Raw genomic sequence first — 20,055 nt, forward strand, 5'->3', positions numbered from 1 at the left:
CTCGCCCTCCGGTCCATACATTGACGAAATCATTGTCTATATATTGTCATAAATTTCACGGCGACCGCGGCTGGTTTCTGTAGTGTAGTGGTCATCACGTTCGCCTAACACGCGAAAGGTCCCTAGTTCGAAACTGGGCAGAAACTGCTTTGTTCGTCAACTGCAGCCTTTTACATGGACAAGAACGGAGCTTTCTTGCTTGCTTTCCCATCTGCAAACCTGCCTTCGAATTTGCTTGAAAGAATCTGCTCTCGTAGTGAAATGTAAGGCAACTCCATTTAATTACTGTGTAAAGCATTATAAAGTTTTTCTGCAACCTGGTTCTGATGCATATGCCATTCTGTTTGAGAGTGTCCTTGCCGCGTTCTGATCCTTCCACGAAAAGCAGTACCGCATTTGCATTCCTTGCGCAGGCGGCCCGGTTCAAAGGCAGGGAAGAAGCTGCTGCGCTGGTGTCACAGCGCACCACGGATTCCTGAACTTGTCTGTCTGTCAAATGTACCCCAAAGTCGTCTCTGAAAGGCCTCATTTGGAAGCTGTCTGTCGTTATTCAACGCGCGAGAGTTGGTACCAGATTCCTGAATCATATTTTGGGGCAGTTCGCACGTTAGTGGCTCATTCAATCAGCAACAGCAATGAAATAATTTACACTCTCAGAGGAACCTTTGAACTTGTGCTTTCATAGCGCCGCTAATATTAAGGTGCGCCCCGAGATCTAAGCCATGTTGGAACTGAAACGGAGGAATCGACAGAGAGGCTACAGAATGACATCGCATCCATTTGGTTTTCTTTAAATCACTGACGAGCAGGAAAATGTAAAAGGGGAGAGCGAGTGGGGAAGTGAGGCGGTTGCAGCTCTGGTAAAAGTCCTTCTTTGTGATTCACTCCGCAAACAGAGACTTGAAGGTGACTCAGAGGCGTGTGAGCTCTTCACATCGAGATCAAAAAGCACTCAAGGGCAGTTAGCACCTCTTCCGGAGTGGGGGTGGGGTGAGGTAATTACCTTTTGACTTCTGTTACTATGTTCAGAAACTGCCTTTTCGATTGACTTGAACAGAAACTGCATTTCCAATAAGCACCATGGAAGTTAGCAAAATTTATTGAATCGCTTCTCGTCGATTCCCGCACAGGTTTCCGACTCAGTTGGTATCCACGTGGCTCATGTCCAGGAGTGAACATCTCTGCAGCAAATTGCACGGTTAAAGTAAAAGGCACGGAAAGTGGCATCTCGAACCGGCCCCGAGGTCAGAGCATGCTCACAATGTGATCTGTCGTTCTCGGATTGTAATGCGACCTCCGGTTTTAGGGTGGAGAACATTCTTTGGGACCCTTCTTCTGCAAAACAGACACAGTGACTGAATAAATGCTGCACGGTTTGATGTGGAACACGGCCTGCTCAGCTTTGTGCATTTTCCCTGTAGTCAGGTGTGTTTCGTGTTCCGTGTAAACGTGAAAGTCGTCCTGTTTCGAGCAATGTGTGAAATCATTTAGCAAAGCAAGAATCGAAATTGTAGTAATGTCTAGCAGCTCATGGTTATTTGACCGAAGTGTCCAAGTGTCTCTGCTGTCATGATCGCGTTCGCCTCCCGCGCGGAAAATCGCAAACAGCTCTGCTGTTCCAAAGCGATTTGTGCTTTTACTGGAACCGAATGGAGACTATTATTTCATCGCTGTTGTGAAACAAAGTCCTGCGGTGACTCGACTCGTCGTTATTTGGTTTTCTGTCCAATGGGAAAATCGTTCCAATGAATTTCGGTGTCATATGTTATTGAATTTCTCCCATTTCCTTCATTTCCGTCCTGGAGTCATCAGAAGGAAAAGGTAATCTAATCGAGACTGTGAATGGTGAAATTCACTTTTTATGGCCCGTTCTTATGATGTTCTTTCTATCTCTCTTTTCAGCATTGTCTGGAAAGTGGTGGTGCACTAACGCTGCAGTATGTTTGAAAGAGTAGTTTGGAATTGCCCTGTTTTTAGTTGTGAGATTACTTGATGACTCATGCCCTCGGACTGTGACACATTTAGCATTCATGCATCTCTCTGTATGAAAATGCATTCGGCATGCCAGTTTTGTTTGTGTTCCGTGAAAAATGCTTTCTGTTTTGCGATTCGCTCAGCACATTACGAGTTAACAGGGTTTCTGAGGTAACTTCGAGCAGCAAAACTCCTCAATTGAGGTCTGGGAAAATTTCACGGAGTATGGTCAGTCGGGGCAAAATTAAGGAAGTTGTTCGTATCTGCAGTGTTTCACAATACTACCTTTCCCGTGAGCAGTCGAACAGACTAAACGATTGTGCCACAGACTGCGATGGAAAACTCCGCTAAAAAGTAATCCTTTACAGCCAGTGTTAGCAACAAGACGTTATGGGGGTACACGGCGTGGAAACAGATATTTAGGTGTATCTCATCCATGCTCACCACATAACCAAAATTAAACAAGTCCCGTTCCCCAGCATTTGGCCCCAATCCCTCTAAACCCATCCTGTCCAGAAACTCATCCGATTACCTTTGCAATTTTCTGAGTGTAATAGCCTTCTCCACTTCCTCTGGGAGCTCATTCCATACACGCACAACCTTCTGTGTGGGAAATGTGCCTCAGGTCGTTTGTCAATTTCAGCCCACTCACCTTAAACCTATGCTCTCGAGTTTTCAACTCACCCCAATTTGGGTAAAACACAGAAATACTCAGTTTGCAACCCTTCCATAAGATCGTATCGCAGCCGTTCCGCTGCAGGGAAAGTCGTCCCAGCTTATTCCACCTCGCCCTTCGGTCCAAACATTGACGAAATCATTGTCTATATATTGTCATCAATCTCACGGCGGCCGCGGCTGGTTTCTGTAGTGTAGTGGTCATCACGTTCGCCTAACACGCGAAAGGTCCCTAGTTCGAAACTGGGCAGAAACTGCTTTGTTCGTCAACTGCAGCCTTTTACATGGACAAGAACGGAGCTTTCTTGCTTGCTTTCCCATCTGCAAACCTGCCTTCGAATTTGCTTGAAAGAATCTGCTCTCGTAGTGAAATGTAAGGCAACTCCATTTAATTACTGTGTAAAGCATTATAAAGTTTTTCTCCAACCTGGTTCTGATGCATATGCCATTCTGTTTGAGAGTGTCCTTGCCGCGTTCTGATCCTTCCACGAAAAGCAGTACCGCATTTGCATTCCTTGCGCAGGCGGCCCGGTTCAAAGGCAGGGAAGAAGCTGCTGCGCTGGTGTCACAGCGCACCACGGATTCCTGAACTTGTCTGTCTGTCAAATGTACCCCAAAGTCGTCTCTGAAAGGCCTCATTTGGAAGCTGTCTGTCGTTATTCAACGCGCGAGAGTTGGTACCAGATTCCTGAATCATATTTTGGGGCAGTTCGCACGTTAGTGGCTCATTCAATCAGCAACAGCAATGAAATAATTTACACTCTCAGAGGAACCTTTGAACTTGTGCTTTCATAGCGCCGCTAATATTAAGGTGCGCCCCGAGATCTAAGCCATGTTGGAACTGAAACGGAGGAATCGACAGAGAGGCTACAGAATGACATCGCATCCATTTGGTTTTCTTTAAATCACTGACGAGCAGGAAAATGTAAAAGGGGAGAGCGAGTGGGGAAGTGAGGCGGTTGCAGCTCTGGTAAAAGTCCTTCTTTGTGATTCACTCCGCAAACAGAGACTTGAAGGTGACTCAGAGGCGTGTGAGCTCTTCACATCGAGATCAAAAAGCACTCAAGGGCAGTTAGCACCTCTTCCGGAGTGGGGGTGGGGTGAGGTAATTACCTTTTGACTTCTGTTACTATGTTCAGAAACTGCCTTTTCGATTGACTTGAACAGAAACTGCATTTCCAATAAGCACCATGGAAGTTAGCAAAATTTATTGAATCGCTTCTCGTCGATTCCCGCACAGGTTTCCGACTCAGTTGGTATCCACGTGGCTCATGTCCAGGAGTGAACATCTCTGCAGCAAATTGCACGGTTAAAGTAAAAGGCACGGAAAGTGGCATCTCGAACCGGCCCCGAGGTCAGAGCATGCTCACAATGTGATCTGTCGTTCTCGGATTGTAATGCGACCTCCGGTTTTAGGGTGGAGAACATTCTTTGGGACCCTTCTTCTGCAAAACAGACACAGTGACTGAATAAATGCTGCACGGTTTGATGTGGAACACGGCCTGCTCAGCTTTGTGCATTTTCCCTGTAGTCAGGTGTGTTTCGTGTTCCGTGTAAACGTGAAAGTCGTCCTGTTTCGAGCAATGTGTGAAATCATTTAGCAAAGCAAGAATCGAAATTGTAGTAATGTCTAGCAGCTCATGGTTATTTGACCGAAGTGTCCAAGTGTCTCTGCTGTCATGATCGCGTTCGCCTCCCGCGCGGAAAATCGCAAACAGCTCTGCTGTTCCAAAGCGATTTGTGCTTTTACTGGAACCGAATGGAGACTATTATTTCATCGCCGTTGTGAAACAAAGTCCTGCGGTGACTCGACTCGTCGTTATTTGGTTTTCTGTCCAATGGGAAAATCGTTCCAATGAATTTCGGTGTCATATGTTATTGAATTTCTCCCATTTCCTTCATTTCCGTCCTGGAGACATCAGAAGGAAAAGGTAATCTAATCGAGACTGTGAATGGTGAAATTCACTTTTTATGGCCCGTTCTTATGATGTTCTTTCTATCTCTCTTTTCAGCATTGTCTGGAAAGTGGTGGTGCACTAACGCTGCAGTATGTTTGAAAGAGCAGTTTGGAATTGCCCTGTTGTTAGTTGTGAGATTACTTTATGACTCATGCCCTCGGACTGTGACACATTTAGCATTCATGCATCTCTCTGTATGAAAATGCATTCGGCATGCCAGTTTTGTTTGTGTTCCGTGAAAAATGCTTTCTGTTTTGCGATTCGCTCAGCACATTACGAGTTAACAGGGTTTCTGAGGTAACTTCGAGCAGCAAAACTCCTCAATTGAGGTCTTGGAAAATTTCACGGAGTATGGTCAGTCGGGGCAAAATTAAGGAAGTTGTTCGTATCTGCAGTGTTTCACAATACTACCTTTCCCGTGAGCAGTCGAACAGACTAAACGATTGTGCCACAGACTGCGATGGAAAACTCCGCTAAAAAGTAATCCTTTAAAGCCGGTGTTAGCAACACGACGTTATGGGGGTTCACGGCGTGGAAACAGATATTTAGGTGTATCTCATCCATGCTCACCACATAACCAAAATTAAACAAGTCCCGTTCCCCAGCATTTGGCCCCAATCCCTCTAAACCCATCCTGTCCAGAAACTCATCCGATTACCTTTGCAATTTTCTGAGTGTAATAGCCTTCTCCACTTCCTCTGGGAGCTCATTCCATACACGCACAACCTTCTGTGTGGGAAATGTGCCTCAGGTCGTTTGTCAATTTCAGCCCACTCACCTTAAACCTATGCTCTCGAGTTTTCAACTCACCCCAATTTGGGTAAAACACAGAAATACTCAGTTTACAACCCTTCCATAAGATCGTATCGCAGCCGTTCCGCTGCAGGGAAAGTCGTCCCAGGTTATTCCACCTCGCCCTTCGGTCCAAACATTGACGAAATCATTGTCTATATATTGTCATCAATCTCACAGCAGCCGCGGCTGGTTTCTGTAGTATAGTGGTCATCACGTTCGCATAACACGCGAAAGGTCCCTAGTTCGAAACTGGGCAGAAACTGCTTTGTTCGTCAACTGCAGCCTTTTACATGGACAAGAACGGAGCTTTCTTGCTTGCTTTCCCATCTGCAAACCTGCCTTCGAATTTGCTTGAAAGAATCTGCTCTCGTCGTGAAATGTAAGGCAACTCCATTTAATTACTGTGTAAAGCATTATAAAGTTTTTCTCCAACCTGGTTCTGATGCATATGCCATTCTGTTTGAGAGTGTCCTTGCCGCGTTCTGATCCTTCCACGAAAAGCAGTACCGCATTTGCATTCCTTGCGCAGGCGGCCCGGTTCAAAGGCAGGGAAGAAGCTGCTGCGCTGGTGTCACAGCGCACCACGGATTCCTGAACTTGTCTGTCTGTCAAATGTACCCCAAAGTCGTCTCTGAAAGGCCTCATTTGGAAGCTGTCTGTCGTTATTCAACGCGCGAGAGTTGGTACCAGATTCCTGAATCATATTTTGGGGCAGTTCGCACGTTAGTGGCTCATTCAATCAGCAACAGCAATGAAATAATTTACACTCTCAGAGGAACCTTTGAACTTGTGCTTTCATAGCGCCGCTAATATTAAGGTGCGCCCCGAGATCTAAGCCATGTTGGAACTGAAACGGAGGAATCGACAGAGAGGCTACAGAATGACATCGCATCCATTTGGTTTTCTTTAAATCACTGACGAGCAGGAAAATGTAAAAGGGGAGAGCGAGTGGGGAAGTGAGGCGGTTGCAGCTCTGGTAAAAGTCCTTCTTTGTGATTCACTCCGCAAACAGAGACTTGAAGGTGACTCAGAGGCGTGTGAGCTCTTCACATCGAGATCAAAAAGCACTCAAGGGCAGTTAGCACCTCTTCCGGAGTGGGGGTGGGGTGAGGTAATTACCTTTTGACTTCTGTTACTATGTTCAGAAACTGCCTTTTCGATTGACTTGAACAGAAACTGCATTTCCAATAAGCACCATGGAAGTTAGCAAAATTTATTGAATCGCTTCTCGTCGATTCCCGCACAGGTTTCCGACTCAGTTGGTATCCACGTGGCTCATGTCCAGGAGTGAGCATCTCTGCAGCAAATTGCACTTTTAAAGTAAAAGGCACGGAAAGTGGCATCTCGAACCGGCCCCGAGGTCAGAGCATGCTCACAATGTGATCTGTCGTTCTCGGATTGTAATGCGACCTCCGGTTTTAGGGTGGAGAACATTCTTTGGGACCCTTCTTCTGCAAAACAGACACAGTGACTGAATAAATGATGCACGGTTTGATGTGGAACACGGCCTGCTCAGCTTTGTGCATTTTCCCTGTAGTCAGGTGTGTTTCGTGTTCCGTGTAAACGTGAAAGTCGTCCTGTTTCGAGCAATGTGTGAAATCATTTAGCAAAGCAAGAATCGAAATTGTAGTAATGTCTAGCAGCTCATGGTTATTTGACCGAAGTGTCCAAGTGTCTCTGCTGTCATGATCGCGTTCGCCTCCCGCGCGGAAAATCGCAAACAGCTCTGCTGTTCCAAAGCGATTTGTGCTTTTACTGGAACCGAATGGAGACTATTATTTCATCGCTGTTGTGAAACAAAGTCCTGCGGTGACTCGACTCGTCGTTATTTGGTTTTCTGTCCAATGGGAAAATCGTTCCAATGAATTTCGGTGTCATATGTTATTGAATTTCTCCCATTTCCTTCATTTCCGTCCTGGAGTCATCAGAAGGAAAAGGTAATCTAATCGAGACTGTGAATGGTGAAATTCACTTTTTATGGCCCGTTCTTATGATGTTCTTTCTATCTCTCTTTTCAGCATTGTCTGGAAAGTGGTGGTGCACTAACGCTGCAGTATGTTTGAAAGAGTAGTTTGGAATTGCCCTGTTTTTAGTTGTGAGATTACTTGATGACTCATGCCCTCGGACTGTGACACATTTAGCATTCATGCATCTCTCTGTCTGAAAATGCATTCGGCATGCCAGTTTTGTTTGTGTTCCGTGAAAAATGCTTTCTGTTTTGCGATTCGCTCAGCACATTACGAGTTAACAGGGTTTCTGAGGTAACTTCGAGCAGCAAAACTCCTCAATTGAGGTCTGGGAAAATTTCACGGAGTATGGTCAGTCGGGGCTAAATTAAGGAAGTTGTTCGTATCTGCAGTGTTTCACAATACTACCTTTCCCGTGAGCAGTCGAACAGACTAAACGATTGTGCCACAGACTGCGATGGAAAACTCCGCTAAAAAGTAATCCTTTACAGCCAGTGTTAGCAACAAGACGTTATGGGGGTACACGGCGTGGAAACAGATATTTAGGTGTATCTCATCCATGCTCACCACATAACCAAAATTAAACAAGTCCCGTTCCCCAGCATTTGGCCCCAATCCCTCTAAACCCATCCTGTCCAGAAACTCATCCGATTACCTTTGCAATTTTCTGAGTGTAATAGCCTTCTCCACTTCCTCTGGGAGCTCATTCCATACACGCACAACCTTCTGTGTGGGAAATGTGCCTCAGGTCGTTTGTCAATTTCAGCCCACTCACCTTAAACCTATGCTCTCGAGTTTTCAACTCACCCCAATTTGGGTAAAACACAGAAATACTCAGTTTACAACCCTTCCATAAGATCGTATCGCAGCCGTTACGCTGCAGGGAAAGTCGTCCCAGCTTATTCCACCTCGCCCTCCGGTCCATACATTGACGAAATCATTGTCTATATATTGTCATCAATTTCACGGCGACCGCGGCTGGTTTCTGTAGTGTAGTGGTCATCACGTTCGCCTAACACGCGAAAGGTCCCTAGTTCGAAACTGGGCAGAAACTGCTTTGTTCGTCAACTGCAGCCTTTTACATGGACAAGAACGGAGCTTTCTTGCTTGCTTTCCCATCTGCAAACCTGCCTTCGAATTTGCTTGAAAGAATCTGCTCTCGTAGTGAAATGTAAGGCAACTCCATTTAATTACTGTGTAAAGCATTATAAAGTTTTTCTCCAACCTGGTTCTGATGCATATGCCATTCTGTTTGAGAGTGTCCTTGCCGCGTTCTGATCCTTCCACGAAAAGCAGTACCGCATTTGCATTCCTTGCGCAGGCGGCCCGGTTCAAAGGCAGGGAAGAAGCTGCTGCGCTGGTGTCACAGCGCACCACGGATTCCTGAACTTGTCTGTCTGTCAAATGTACCCCAAAGTCGTCTCTGAAAGGCCTCATTTGGAAGCTGTCTGTCGTTATTCAACGCGCGAGAGTTGGTACCAGATTCCTGAATCATATTTTGGGGCAGTTCGCACGTTAGTGGCTCATTCAATCAGCAACAGCAATGAAATAATTTACACTCTCAGAGGAACCTTTGAACTTGTGCTTTCATAGCGCCGCTAATATTAAGGTGCGCCCCGAGATCTAAGCCATGTTGGAACTGAAACGGAGGAATCGACAGAGAGGCTACAGAATGACATCGCATCCATTTGGTTTTCTTTAAATCACTGACGAGCAGGAAAATGTAAAAGGGGAGAGCGAGTGGGGAAGTGAGGCGGTTGCAGCTCTGGTAAAAGTCCTTCTTTGTGATTCACTCCGCAAACAGAGACTTGAAGGTGACTCAGAGGCGTGTGAGCTCTTCACATCGAGATCAAAAAGCACTCAAGGGCAGTTAGCACCTCTTCCGGAGTGGGGGTGGGGTGAGGTAATTACCTTTTGACTTCTGTTACGATGTTCAGAAACTGCCTTTTCGATTGACTTGAACAGAAACTGCATTTCCAATAAGCACCATGGAAGTTAGCAAAATTTATTGAATCGCTTCTCGTCGATTCCCGCACAGGTTTCCGACTCAGTTGGTATCCACGTGGCTCATGTCCAGGAGTGAACATCTCTGCAGCAAATTGCACGGTTAAAGTAAAAGGCACGGAAAGTGGCATCTCGAACCGGCCCCGAGGTCAGAGCATGCTCACAATGTGATCTGTCGTTCTCGGATTGTAATGCGACCTCCGGTTTTAGGGTGGAGAACATTCTTTGGGACCCTTCTTCTGCAAAACAGACACAGTGACTGAATAAATGCTGCACGGTTTGATGTGGAACACGGCCTGCTCAGCTTTGTGCATTTTCCCTGTAGTCAGGTGTGTTTCGTGTTCCGTGTAAACGTGAAAGTCGTCCTGTTTCGAGCAATGTGTGAAATCATTTAGCAAAGCAAGAATCGAAATTGTAGTAATGTCTAGCAGCTCATGGTTATTTGACCGAAGTGTCCAAGTGTCTCTGCTGTCATGATCGCGTTCGCCTCCCGCGCGGAAAATCGCAAACAACTCTGCTGTTCCAAAGCGATTTGTGCTTTTACTGGAAACGAATGGAGACTATTATTTCATCGCCGTTGTGAAACAAAGTCCTGCGGTGACTCGACTCGTCGTTATTTGGTTTTCTGTCCAATGGGAAAATCGTTCCAATGAATTTCGGTGTCATATGTTATTGAATTTCTCCCATTTCCTTCATTTCCGTCCTGGAGACATCAGAAGGAAAAGGTAATCTAATCGAGACTGTGAATGGTGAAATTCACTTCTTATGGCCCGTTCTTATGATGTTCTTTCTATCTCTCTTTTCAGCATTGTCTGGAAAGTGGTGGTGCACTAACGCTGCAGTATGTTTGAAAGAGCAGTTTGGAATTGCCCTGTTGTTAGTTGTGAGATTACTTTATGACTCATGCCCTCGGACTGTGACACATTTAGCATTCATGCATCTCTCTGTATGAAAATGCATTCGGCATGCCAGTTTTGTTTGTGTTCCGTGAAAAATGCTTTCTGTTTTGCGATTCGCTCAGCACATTACGAGTTAACAGGGTTTCTGAGGTAACTTCGAGCAGCAAAACTCCACAATTGAGGTCTTGGAAAATTTCACGGAGTATGGTCAGTCGGGGCAAAATTAAGGAAGTTGTTCGTATCTGCAGTGTTTCACAATACTACCTTTCCCGTGAGCAGTCGAACAGACTAAACGATTGTGCCACAGACTGCGATGGAAAACTCCGCTAAAAAGTAATCCTTTAAAGCCGGTGTTCGCAACACGACGTTATGGGGGTACACGGCGTGGAAACAGATATTTAGGTGTATCTCATCCATGCTCACCACATAACCAAAATTAAACAAGTCCCGTTCCCCAGCATTTGGCCCCAATCCCTCTAAACCCATCCTGTCCAGAAACTCATCCGATTACCTTTGCAATTTTCTGAGTGTAATAGCCTTCTCCACTTCCTCTGGGAGCTCATTCCATACACGCACAACCTTCTGTGTGGGAAATGTGCCTCAGGTCGTTTGTCAATTTCAGCCCACTCACCTTAAACCTATGCTCTCGAGTTTTCAACTCACCCCAATTTGGGTAAAACACAGAAATACTCAGTTTACAACCCTTCCATAAGATCATATCGCAGCCGTTACGCTGCAGGGAAAGTCGTCCCAGCTTATTCCACCTCGCCCTCCGGTCCATACATTGACGAAATCATTGTCTATATATTGTCATAAATTTCACGGCGACCGCGGCTGGTTTCTGTAGTGTTGTGGTCATCACGTTCGCCTAACACGCGAAAGGTCCCTAGTTCGAAACTGGGCAGAAACTGCTTTGTTCGTCAACTGCAGCCTTTTACATGGACAAGAACGGAGCTTTCTTGCTTGCTTTCCCATCTGCAAACCTGCCTTCGAATTTGCTTGAAAGAATCTGCTCTCGTAGTGAAATGTAAGGCAACTCCATTTAATTACTGTGTAAAGCATTATAAAGTTTTTCTGCAACCTGGTTCTGATGCATATGCCATTCTGTTTGAGAGTGTCCTTGCCGCGTTCTGATCCTTCCACGAAAAGCAGTACCGCATTTGCATTCCTTGCGCAGGCGGCCCGGTTCAAAGGCAGGGAAGAAGCTGCTGCGCTGGTGTCACAGCGCACCACGGATTCCTGAACTTGTCTGTCTGTCAAATGTACCCCAAAGTCGTCTCTGAAAGGCCTCATTTGGAAGCTGTCTGTCGTTATTCAACGCGCGAGAGTTGGTACCAGATTCCTGAATCATATTTTGGGGCAGTTCGCACGTTAGTGGCTCATTCAATCAGCAACAGCAATGAAATAATTTACACTCTCAGAGGAACCTTTGAACTTGTGCTTTCATAGCGCCGCTAATATTAAGGTGCGCCCCGAGATCTAAGCCATGTTGGAACTGAAACGGAGGAATCGACAGAGAGGCTACAGAATGACATCGCATCCATTTGGTTTTCTTTAAATCACTGACGAGCAGGAAAATGTAAAAGGGGAGAGCGAGTGGGGAAGTGAGGCGGTTGCAGCTCTGGTAAAAGTCCTTCTTTGTGATTCACTCCGCAAACAGAGACTTGAAGGTGACTCAGAGGCGTGTGAGCTCTTCACATCGAGATCAAAAAGCACTCAAGGGCAGTTAGCACCTCTTCCGGAGTGGGGGTGGGGTGAGGTAATTACCTTTTGACTTCTGTTACTATGTTCAGAAACTGCCTTTTCGATTGACTTGAACAGAAACTGCATTTCCAATAAGCACCATGGAAGTTAGCAAAATTTATTGAATCGCTTCTCGTCGATTCCCGCACAGGTTTCCGACTCAGTTGGTATCCACGTGGCTCATGTCCAGGAGTGAACATCTCTGCAGCAAATTGCACGGTTAAAGTAAAAGGCACGGAAAGTGGCATCTCGAACCGGCCCCGAGGTCAGAGCATGCTCACAATGTGATCTGTCGTTCTCGGATTGTAATGCGACCTCCGGTTTTAGGGTGGAGAACATTCTTTGGGACCCTTCTTCTGCAAAACAGACACAGTGACTGAATAAATGCTGCACGGTTTGATGTGGAACACGGCCTGCTCAGCTTTGTGCATTTTCCCTGTAGTCAGGTGTGTTTCGTGTTCCGTGTAAACGTGAAAGTCGTCCTGTTTCGAGCAATGTGTGAAATCATTTAGCAAAGCAAGAATCGAAATTGTAGTAATGTCTAGCAGCTCATGGTTATTTGACCGAAGTGTCCAAGTGTCTCTGCTGTCATGATCGCGTTCGCCTCCCGCGCGGAAAATCGCAAACAGCTCTGCTGTTCCAAAGCGATTTGTGCTTTTACTGGAACCGAATGGAGACTATTATTTCATCGCTGTTGTGAAACAAAGTCCTGCGGTGACTCGACTCGTCGTTATTTGGTTTTCTGTCCAATGGGAAAATCGTTCCAATGAATTTCGGTGTCATATGTTATTGAATTTCTCCCATTTCCTTCATTTCCGTCCTGGAGTCATCAGAAGGAAAAGGTAATCTAATCGAGACTGTGAATGGTGAAATTCACTTTTTATGGCCCGTTCTTATGATGTTCTTTCTATCTCTCTTTTCAGCATTGTCTGGAAAGTGGTGGTGCACTAACGCTGCAGTATGTTTGAAAGAGTAGTTTGGAATTGCCCTGTTTTTAGTTGTGAGATTACTTGATGACTCATGCCCTCGGACTGTGACACATTTAGCATTCATGCATCTCTCTGTCTGAAAATGCATTCGGCATGCCAGTTTTGTTTGTGTTCCGTGAAAAATGCTTTCTGTTTTGCGATTCGCTCAGCACATTACGAGTTAACAGGGTTTCTGAGGTAACTTCGAGCAGCAAAACTCCTCAATTGAGGTCTGGGAAAATTTCACGGAGTATGGTCAGTCGGGGCTAAATTAAGGAAGTTGTTCGTATCTGCAGTGTTTCACAATACTACCTTTCCCGTGAGCAGTCGAACAGACTAAACGATTGTGCCACAGACTGCGATGGAAAACTCCGCTAAAAAGTAATCCTTTACAGCCAGTGTTAGCAACAAGACGTTATGGGGGTACACGGCGTGGAAACAGATATTTAGGTGTATCTCATCCATGCTCACCACATAACCAAAATTAAACAAGTCCCGTTCCCCAGCATTTGGCCCCAATCCCTCTAAACCCATCCTGTCCAGAAACTCATCCGATTACCTTTGCAATTTTCTGAGTGTAATAGCCTTCTCCACTTCCTCTGGGAGCTCATTCCATACACGCACAACCTTCTGTGTGGGAAATGTGCCTCAGGTCGTTTGTCAATTTCAGCCCACTCACCTTAAACCTATGCTCTCGAGTTTTCAACTCACCCCAATTTGGGTAAAACACAGAAATACTCAGTTTGCAACCCTTCCATAAGATCGTATCGCAGCCGTTCCGCTGCAGGGAAAGTCGTCCCAGCTTATTCCACCTCGCCCTTCGGTCCAAACATTGACGAAATCATTGTCTATATATTGTCATCAATCTCACGGCGGCCGCGGCTGGTTTCTGTAGTGTAGTGGTCATCACGTTCGCCTAACACGCGAAAGGTCCCTAGTTCGAAACTGGGCAGAAACTGCTTTGTTCGTCAACTGCAGCCTTTTACATGGACAAGAACGGAGCTTTCTTGCTTGCTTTCCCATCTGCAAACCTGCCTTCGAATTTGCTTGAAAGAATCTGCTCTCGTAGTGAAATGTAAGGCAACTCCATTTAATTACTGTGTAAAGCATTATAAAGTTTTTCTCCAACCTGGTTCTGATGCATATGCCATTCTGTTTGAGAGTGTCCTTGCCGCGTTCTGATCCTTCCACGAAAAGCAGTACCGCATTTGCATTCCTTGCGCAGGCGGCCCGGTTCAAAGGCAGGGAAGAAGCTGCTGCGCTGGTGTCACAGCGCACCACGGATTCCTGAACTTGTCTGTCTGTCAAATGTACCCCAAAGTCGTCTCTGAAAGGCCTCATTTGGAAGCTGTCTGTCGTTATTCAACGCGCGAGAGTTGGTACCAGATTCCTGAATCATATTTTGGGGCAGTTCGCACGTTAGTGGCTCATTCAATCAGCAACAGCAATGAAATAATTTACACTCTCAGAGGAACCTTTGAACTTGTGCTTTCATAGCGCCGCTAATATTAAGGTGCGCCCCGAGATCTAAGCCATGTTGGAACTGAAACGGAGGAATCGACAGAGAGGCTACAGAATGACATCGCATCCATTTGGTTTTCTTTAAATCACTGACGAGCAGGAAAATGTAAAAGGGGAGAGCGAGTGGGGAAGTGAGGCGGTTGCAGCTCTGGTAAAAGTCCTTCTTTGTGATTCACTCCGCAAACAGAGACTTGAAGGTGACTCAGAGGCGTGTGAGCTCTTCACATCGAGATCAAAAAGCACTCAAGGGCAGTTAGCACCTCTTCCGGAGTGGGGGTGGGGTGAGGTAATTACCTTTTGACTTCTGTTACTATGTTCAGAAACTGCCTTTTCGATTGACTTGAACAGAAACTGCATTTCCAATAAGCACCATGGAAGTTAGCAAAATTTATTGAATCGCTTCTCGTCGATTCCCGCACAGGTTTCCGACTCAGTTGGTATCCACGTGGCTCATGTCCAGGAGTGAACATCTCTGCAGCAAATTGCACGGTTAAAGTAAAAGGCACGGAAAGTGGCATCTCGAACCGGCCCCGAGGTCAGAGCATGCTCACAATGTGATCTGTCGTTCTCGGATTGTAATGCGACCTCCGGTTTTAGGGTGGAGAACATTCTTTGGGACCCTTCTTCTGCAAAACAGACACAGTGACTGAATAAATGCTGCACGGTTTGATGTGGAACACGGCCTGCTCAGCTTTGTGCATTTTCCCTGTAGTCAGGTGTGTTTCGTGTTCCGTGTAAACGTGAAAGTCGTCCTGTTTCGAGCAATGTGTGAAATCATTTAGCAAAGCAAGAATCGAAATTGTAGTAATGTCTAGCAGCTCATGGTTATTTGACCGAAGTGTCCAAGTGTCTCTGCTGTCATGATCGCGTTCGCCTCCCGCGCGGAAAATCGCAAACAGCTCTGCTGTTCCAAAGCGATTTGTGCTTTTACTGGAACCGAATGGAGACTATTATTTCATCGCCGTTGTGAAACAAAGTCCTGCGGTGACTCGACTCGTCGTTATTTGGTTTTCTGTCCAATGGGAAAATCGTTCCAATGAATTTCGGTGTCATATGTTATTGAATTTCTCCCATTTCCTTCATTTCCGTCCTGGAGACATCAGAAGGAAAAGGTAATCTAATCGAGACTGTGAATGGTGAAATTCACTTTTTATGGCCCGTTCTTATGATGTTCTTTCTATCTCTCTTTTCAGCATTGTCTGGAAAGTGGTGGTGCACTAACGCTGCAGTATGTTTGAAAGAGTAGTTTGGAATTGCCCTGTTTTTAGTTGTGAGATTACTTGATGACTCATGCCCTCGGACTGTGACACATTTAGCATTCATGCATCTCTCTGTCTGAAAATGCATTCGGCATGCCAGTTTTGTTTGTGTTCCGTGAAAAATGCTTTCTGTTTTGCGATTCGCTCAGCACATTACGAGTTAACAGGGTTTCTGAGGTAACTTCGAGCAGCAAAACTCCTCAATTGAGGTCTGGGAAAATTTCACGGAGTATGGTCAGTCGGGGCTAAATTAAGGAAGTTGTTCGTATCTGCAGTGTTTCACAATACTACCTTTCCCGTGAGCAGTCGAACAGACTAAACGATTGTGCCACAGACTGCGATGGAAAACTCCGCTAAAAAGTAATCCTTTACAGCCAGTGTTAGCAACAAGACGTTATGGGGGTACACGGCGTGGAAACAGATATTTAGGTGTATCTCATCCATGCTCACCACATAACCAAAATTAAACAAGTCCCGTTCCCCAGCATTTGGCCCCAATCCCTCTAAACCCATCCTGTCCAGAAACTCATCCGATTACCTTTGCAATTTTCTGAGTGTAATAGCCTTCTCCACTTCCTCTGGGAGCTCATTCCATACACGCACAACCTTCTGTGTGGGAAATGTGCCTCAGGTCGTTTGTCAATTTCAGCCCACTCACCTTAAACCTATGCTCTCGAGTTTTCAACTCACCCCAATTTGGGTAAAACACAGAAATACTCAGTTTGCAACCCTTCCATAAGATCGTATCGCAGCCGTTCCGCTGCAGGGAAAGTCGTCCCAGCTTATTCCACCTCGCCCTTCGGTCCAAACATTGACGAAATCATTGTCTATATATTGTCATCAATCTCACGGCGGCCGCGGCTGGTTTCTGTAGTGTAGTGGTCATCACGTTCGCCTAACACGCGAAAGGTCCCTAGTTCGAAACTGGGCAGAAACTGCTTTGTTCGTCAACTGCAGCCTTTTACATGGACAAGAACGGAGCTTTCTTGCTTGCTTTCCCATCTGCAAACCTGCCTTCGAATTTGCTTGAAAGAATCTGCTCTCGTAGTGAAATGTAAGGCAACTCCATTTAATTACTGTGTAAAGCATTATAAAGTTTTTCTCCAACCTGGTTCTGATGCATATGCCATTCTGTTTGAGAGTGTCCTTGCCGCGTTCTGATCCTTCCACGAAAAGCAGTACCGCATTTGCATTCCTTGCGCAGGCGGCCCGGTTCAAAGGCAGGGAAGAAGCTGCTGCGCTGGTGTCACAGCGCACCACGGATTCCTGAACTTGTCTGTCTGTCAAATGTACCCCAAAGTCGTCTCTGAAAGGCCTCATTTGGAAGCTGTCTGTCGTTATTCAACGCGCGAGAGTTGGTACCAGATTCCTGAATCATATTTTGGGGCAGTTCGCACGTTAGTGGCTCATTCAATCAGCAACAGCAATGAAATAATTTACACTCTCAGAGGAACCTTTGAACTTGTGCTTTCATAGCGCCGCTAATATTAAGGTGCGCCCCGAGATCTAAGCCATGTTGGAACTGAAACGGAGGAATCGACAGAGAGGCTACAGAATGACATCGCATCCATTTGGTTTTCTTTAAATCACTGACGAGCAGGAAAATGTAAAAGGGGAGAGCGAGTGGGGAAGTGAGGCGGTTGCAGCTCTGGTAAAAGTCCTTCTTTGTGATTCACTCCGCAAACAGAGACTTGAAGGTGACTCAGAGGCGTGTGAGCTCTTCACATCGAGATCAAAAAGCACTCAAGGGCAGTTAGCACCTCTTCCGGAGTGGGGGTGGGGTGAGGTAATTACCTTTTGACTTCTGTTACTATGTTCAGAAACTGCCTTTTCGATTGACTTGAACAGAAACTGCATTTCCAATAAGCACCATGGAAGTTAGCAAAATTTATTGAATCGCTTCTCGTCGATTCCCGCACAGGTTTCCGACTCAGTTGGTATCCACGTGGCTCATGTCCAGGAGTGAACATCTCTGCAGCAAATTGCACGGTTAAAGTAAAAGGCACGGAAAGTGGCATCTCGAACCGGCCCCGAGGTCAGAGCATGCTCACAATGTGATCTGTCGTTCTCGGATTGTAATGCGACCTCCGGTTTTAGGGTGGAGAACATTCTTTGGGACCCTTCTTCTGCAAAACAGACACAGTGACTGAATAAATGCTGCACGGTTTGATGTGGAACACGGCCTGCTCAGCTTTGTGCATTTTCCCTGTAGTCAGGTGTGTTTCGTGTTCCGTGTAAACGTGAAAGTCGTCCTGTTTCGAGCAATGTGTGAAATCATTTAGCAAAGCAAGAATCGAAATTGTAGTAATGTCTAGCAGCTCATGGTTATTTGACCGAAGTGTCCAAGTGTCTCTGCTGTCATGATCGCGTTCGCCTCCCGCGCGGAAAATCGCAAACAGCTCTGCTGTTCCAAAGCGATTTGTGCTTTTACTGGAACCGAATGGAGACTATTATTTCATCGCCGTTGTGAAACAAAGTCCTGCGGTGACTCGACTCGTCGTTATTTGGTTTTCTGTCCAATGGGAAAATCGTTCCAATGAATTTCGGTGTCATATGTTATTGAATTTCTCCCATTTCCTTCATTTCCGTCCTGGAGACATCAGAAGGAAAAGGTAATCTAATCGAGACTGTGAATGGTGAAATTCACTTTTTATGGCCCGTTCTTATGATGTTCTTTCTATCTCTCTTTTCAGCATTGTCTGGAAAGTGGTGGTGCACTAACGCTGCAGTATGTTTGAAAGAGCAGTTTGGAATTGCCCTGTTGTTAGTTGTGAGATTACTTTATGACTCATGCCCTCGGACTGTGACACATTTAGCATTCATGCATCTCTCTGTATGAAAATGCATTCGGCATGCCAGTTTTGTTTGTGTTCCGTGAAAAATGCTTTCTGTTTTGCGATTCGCTCAGCACATTACGAGTTAACAGGGTTTCTGAGGTAACTTCGAGCAGCAAAACTCCTCAATTGAGGTCTTGGAAAATTTCACGGAGTATGGTCAGTCGGGGCAAAATTAAGGAAGTTGTTCGTATCTGCAGTGTTTCACAATACTACCTTTCCCGTGAGCAGTCGAACAGACTAAACGATTGTGCCACAGACTGCGATGGAAAACTCCGCTAAAAAGTAATCCTTTAAAGCCGGTGTTAGCAACACGACGTTATGGGGGTACACGGCGTGGAAACAGATATTTAGGTGTATCTCATCCATGCTCACCACATAACCAAAATTAAACAAGTCCCGTTCCCCAGCATTTGGCCCCAATCCCTCTAAACCCATCCTGTCCAGAAACTCATCCGATTACCTTTGCAATTTTCTGAGTGTAATAGCCTTCTCCACTTCCTCTGGGAGCTCATTCCATACACGCACAACCTTCTGTGTGGGAAATGTGCCTCAGGTCGTTTGTCAATTTCAGCCCACTCACCTTAAACCTATGCTCTCGAGTTTTCAACTCACCCCAATTTGGGTAAAACACAGAAATACTCAGTTTACAACCCTTCCATAAGATCATATCGCAGCCGTTACGCTGCAGGGAAAGTCGTCCCAGCTTATTCCACCTCGCCCTCCGGTCCATACATTGACGAAATCATTGTCTATATATTGTCATAAATTTCACGGCGACCGCGGCTGGTTTCTGTAGTGTTGTGGTCATCACGTTCGCCTAACACGCGAAAGGTCCCTAGTTCGAAACTGGGCAGAAACTGCTTTGTTCGTCAACTGCAGCCTTTTACATGGACAAGAACGGAGCTTTCTTGCTTGCTTTCCCATCTGCAAACCTGCCTTCGAATTTGCTTGAAAGAATCTGCTCTCGTAGTGAAATGTAAGGCAACTCCATTTAATTACTGTGTAAAGCATTATAAAGTTTTTCTGCAACCTGGTTCTGATGCATATGCCATTCTGTTTGAGAGTGTCCTTGCCGCGTTCTGATCCTTCCACGAAAAGCAGTACCGCATTTGCATTCCTTGCGCAGGCGGCCCGGTTCAAAGGCAGGGAAGAAGCTGCTGCGCTGGTGTCACAGCGCACCACGGATTCCTGAACTTGTCTGTCTGTCAAATGTACCCCAAAGTCGTCTCTGAAAGGCCTCATTTGGAAGCTGTCTGTCGTTATTCAACGCGCGAGAGTTGGTACCAGATTCCTGAATCATATTTTGGGGCAGTTCGCACGTTAGTGGCTCATTCAATCAGCAACAGCAATGAAATAATTTACACTCTCAGAGGAACCTTTGAACTTGTGCTTTCATAGCGCCGCTAATATTAAGGTGCGCCCCGAGATCTAAGCCATGTTGGAACTGAAACGGAG

General features: G+C 45.9%; 5 non-coding genes across 5 annotated transcripts; all 5 read left to right on the forward strand.

Annotated features, from left to right (window-relative positions):
- Positions 1-73: 73 nt before the first annotated feature.
- On the forward strand, positions 74-146 carry trnav-aac (transfer RNA valine (anticodon AAC)). The gene has a single exon. It is a non-coding gene; the product is annotated as a tRNA-Val (tRNA).
- Positions 147-2,832: 2,686 nt separating this feature from the next.
- Positions 2,833-2,905, forward strand: trnav-aac (transfer RNA valine (anticodon AAC)). Its single transcript has one exon. It is a non-coding gene; the product is annotated as a tRNA-Val (tRNA).
- Positions 2,906-8,350: 5,445 nt separating this feature from the next.
- Positions 8,351-8,423, forward strand: trnav-aac (transfer RNA valine (anticodon AAC)). Its single transcript has one exon. It is a non-coding gene; the product is annotated as a tRNA-Val (tRNA).
- A 5,445-nt stretch (positions 8,424-13,868) lies between these two features.
- Positions 13,869-13,941, forward strand: trnav-aac (transfer RNA valine (anticodon AAC)). Its single transcript has one exon. It is a non-coding gene; the product is annotated as a tRNA-Val (tRNA).
- Positions 13,942-16,627: 2,686 nt separating this feature from the next.
- Positions 16,628-16,700, forward strand: trnav-aac (transfer RNA valine (anticodon AAC)). Its single transcript has one exon. It is a non-coding gene; the product is annotated as a tRNA-Val (tRNA).
- Positions 16,701-20,055: the final 3,355 nt, after the last annotated feature.

The sequence above is a fragment of the Chiloscyllium punctatum genome, chromosome 50, assembly GCF_047496795.1.
Source record: "Chiloscyllium punctatum isolate Juve2018m chromosome 50, sChiPun1.3, whole genome shotgun sequence".
NCBI lineage: Eukaryota > Metazoa > Chordata > Chondrichthyes > Orectolobiformes > Hemiscylliidae > Chiloscyllium > Chiloscyllium punctatum.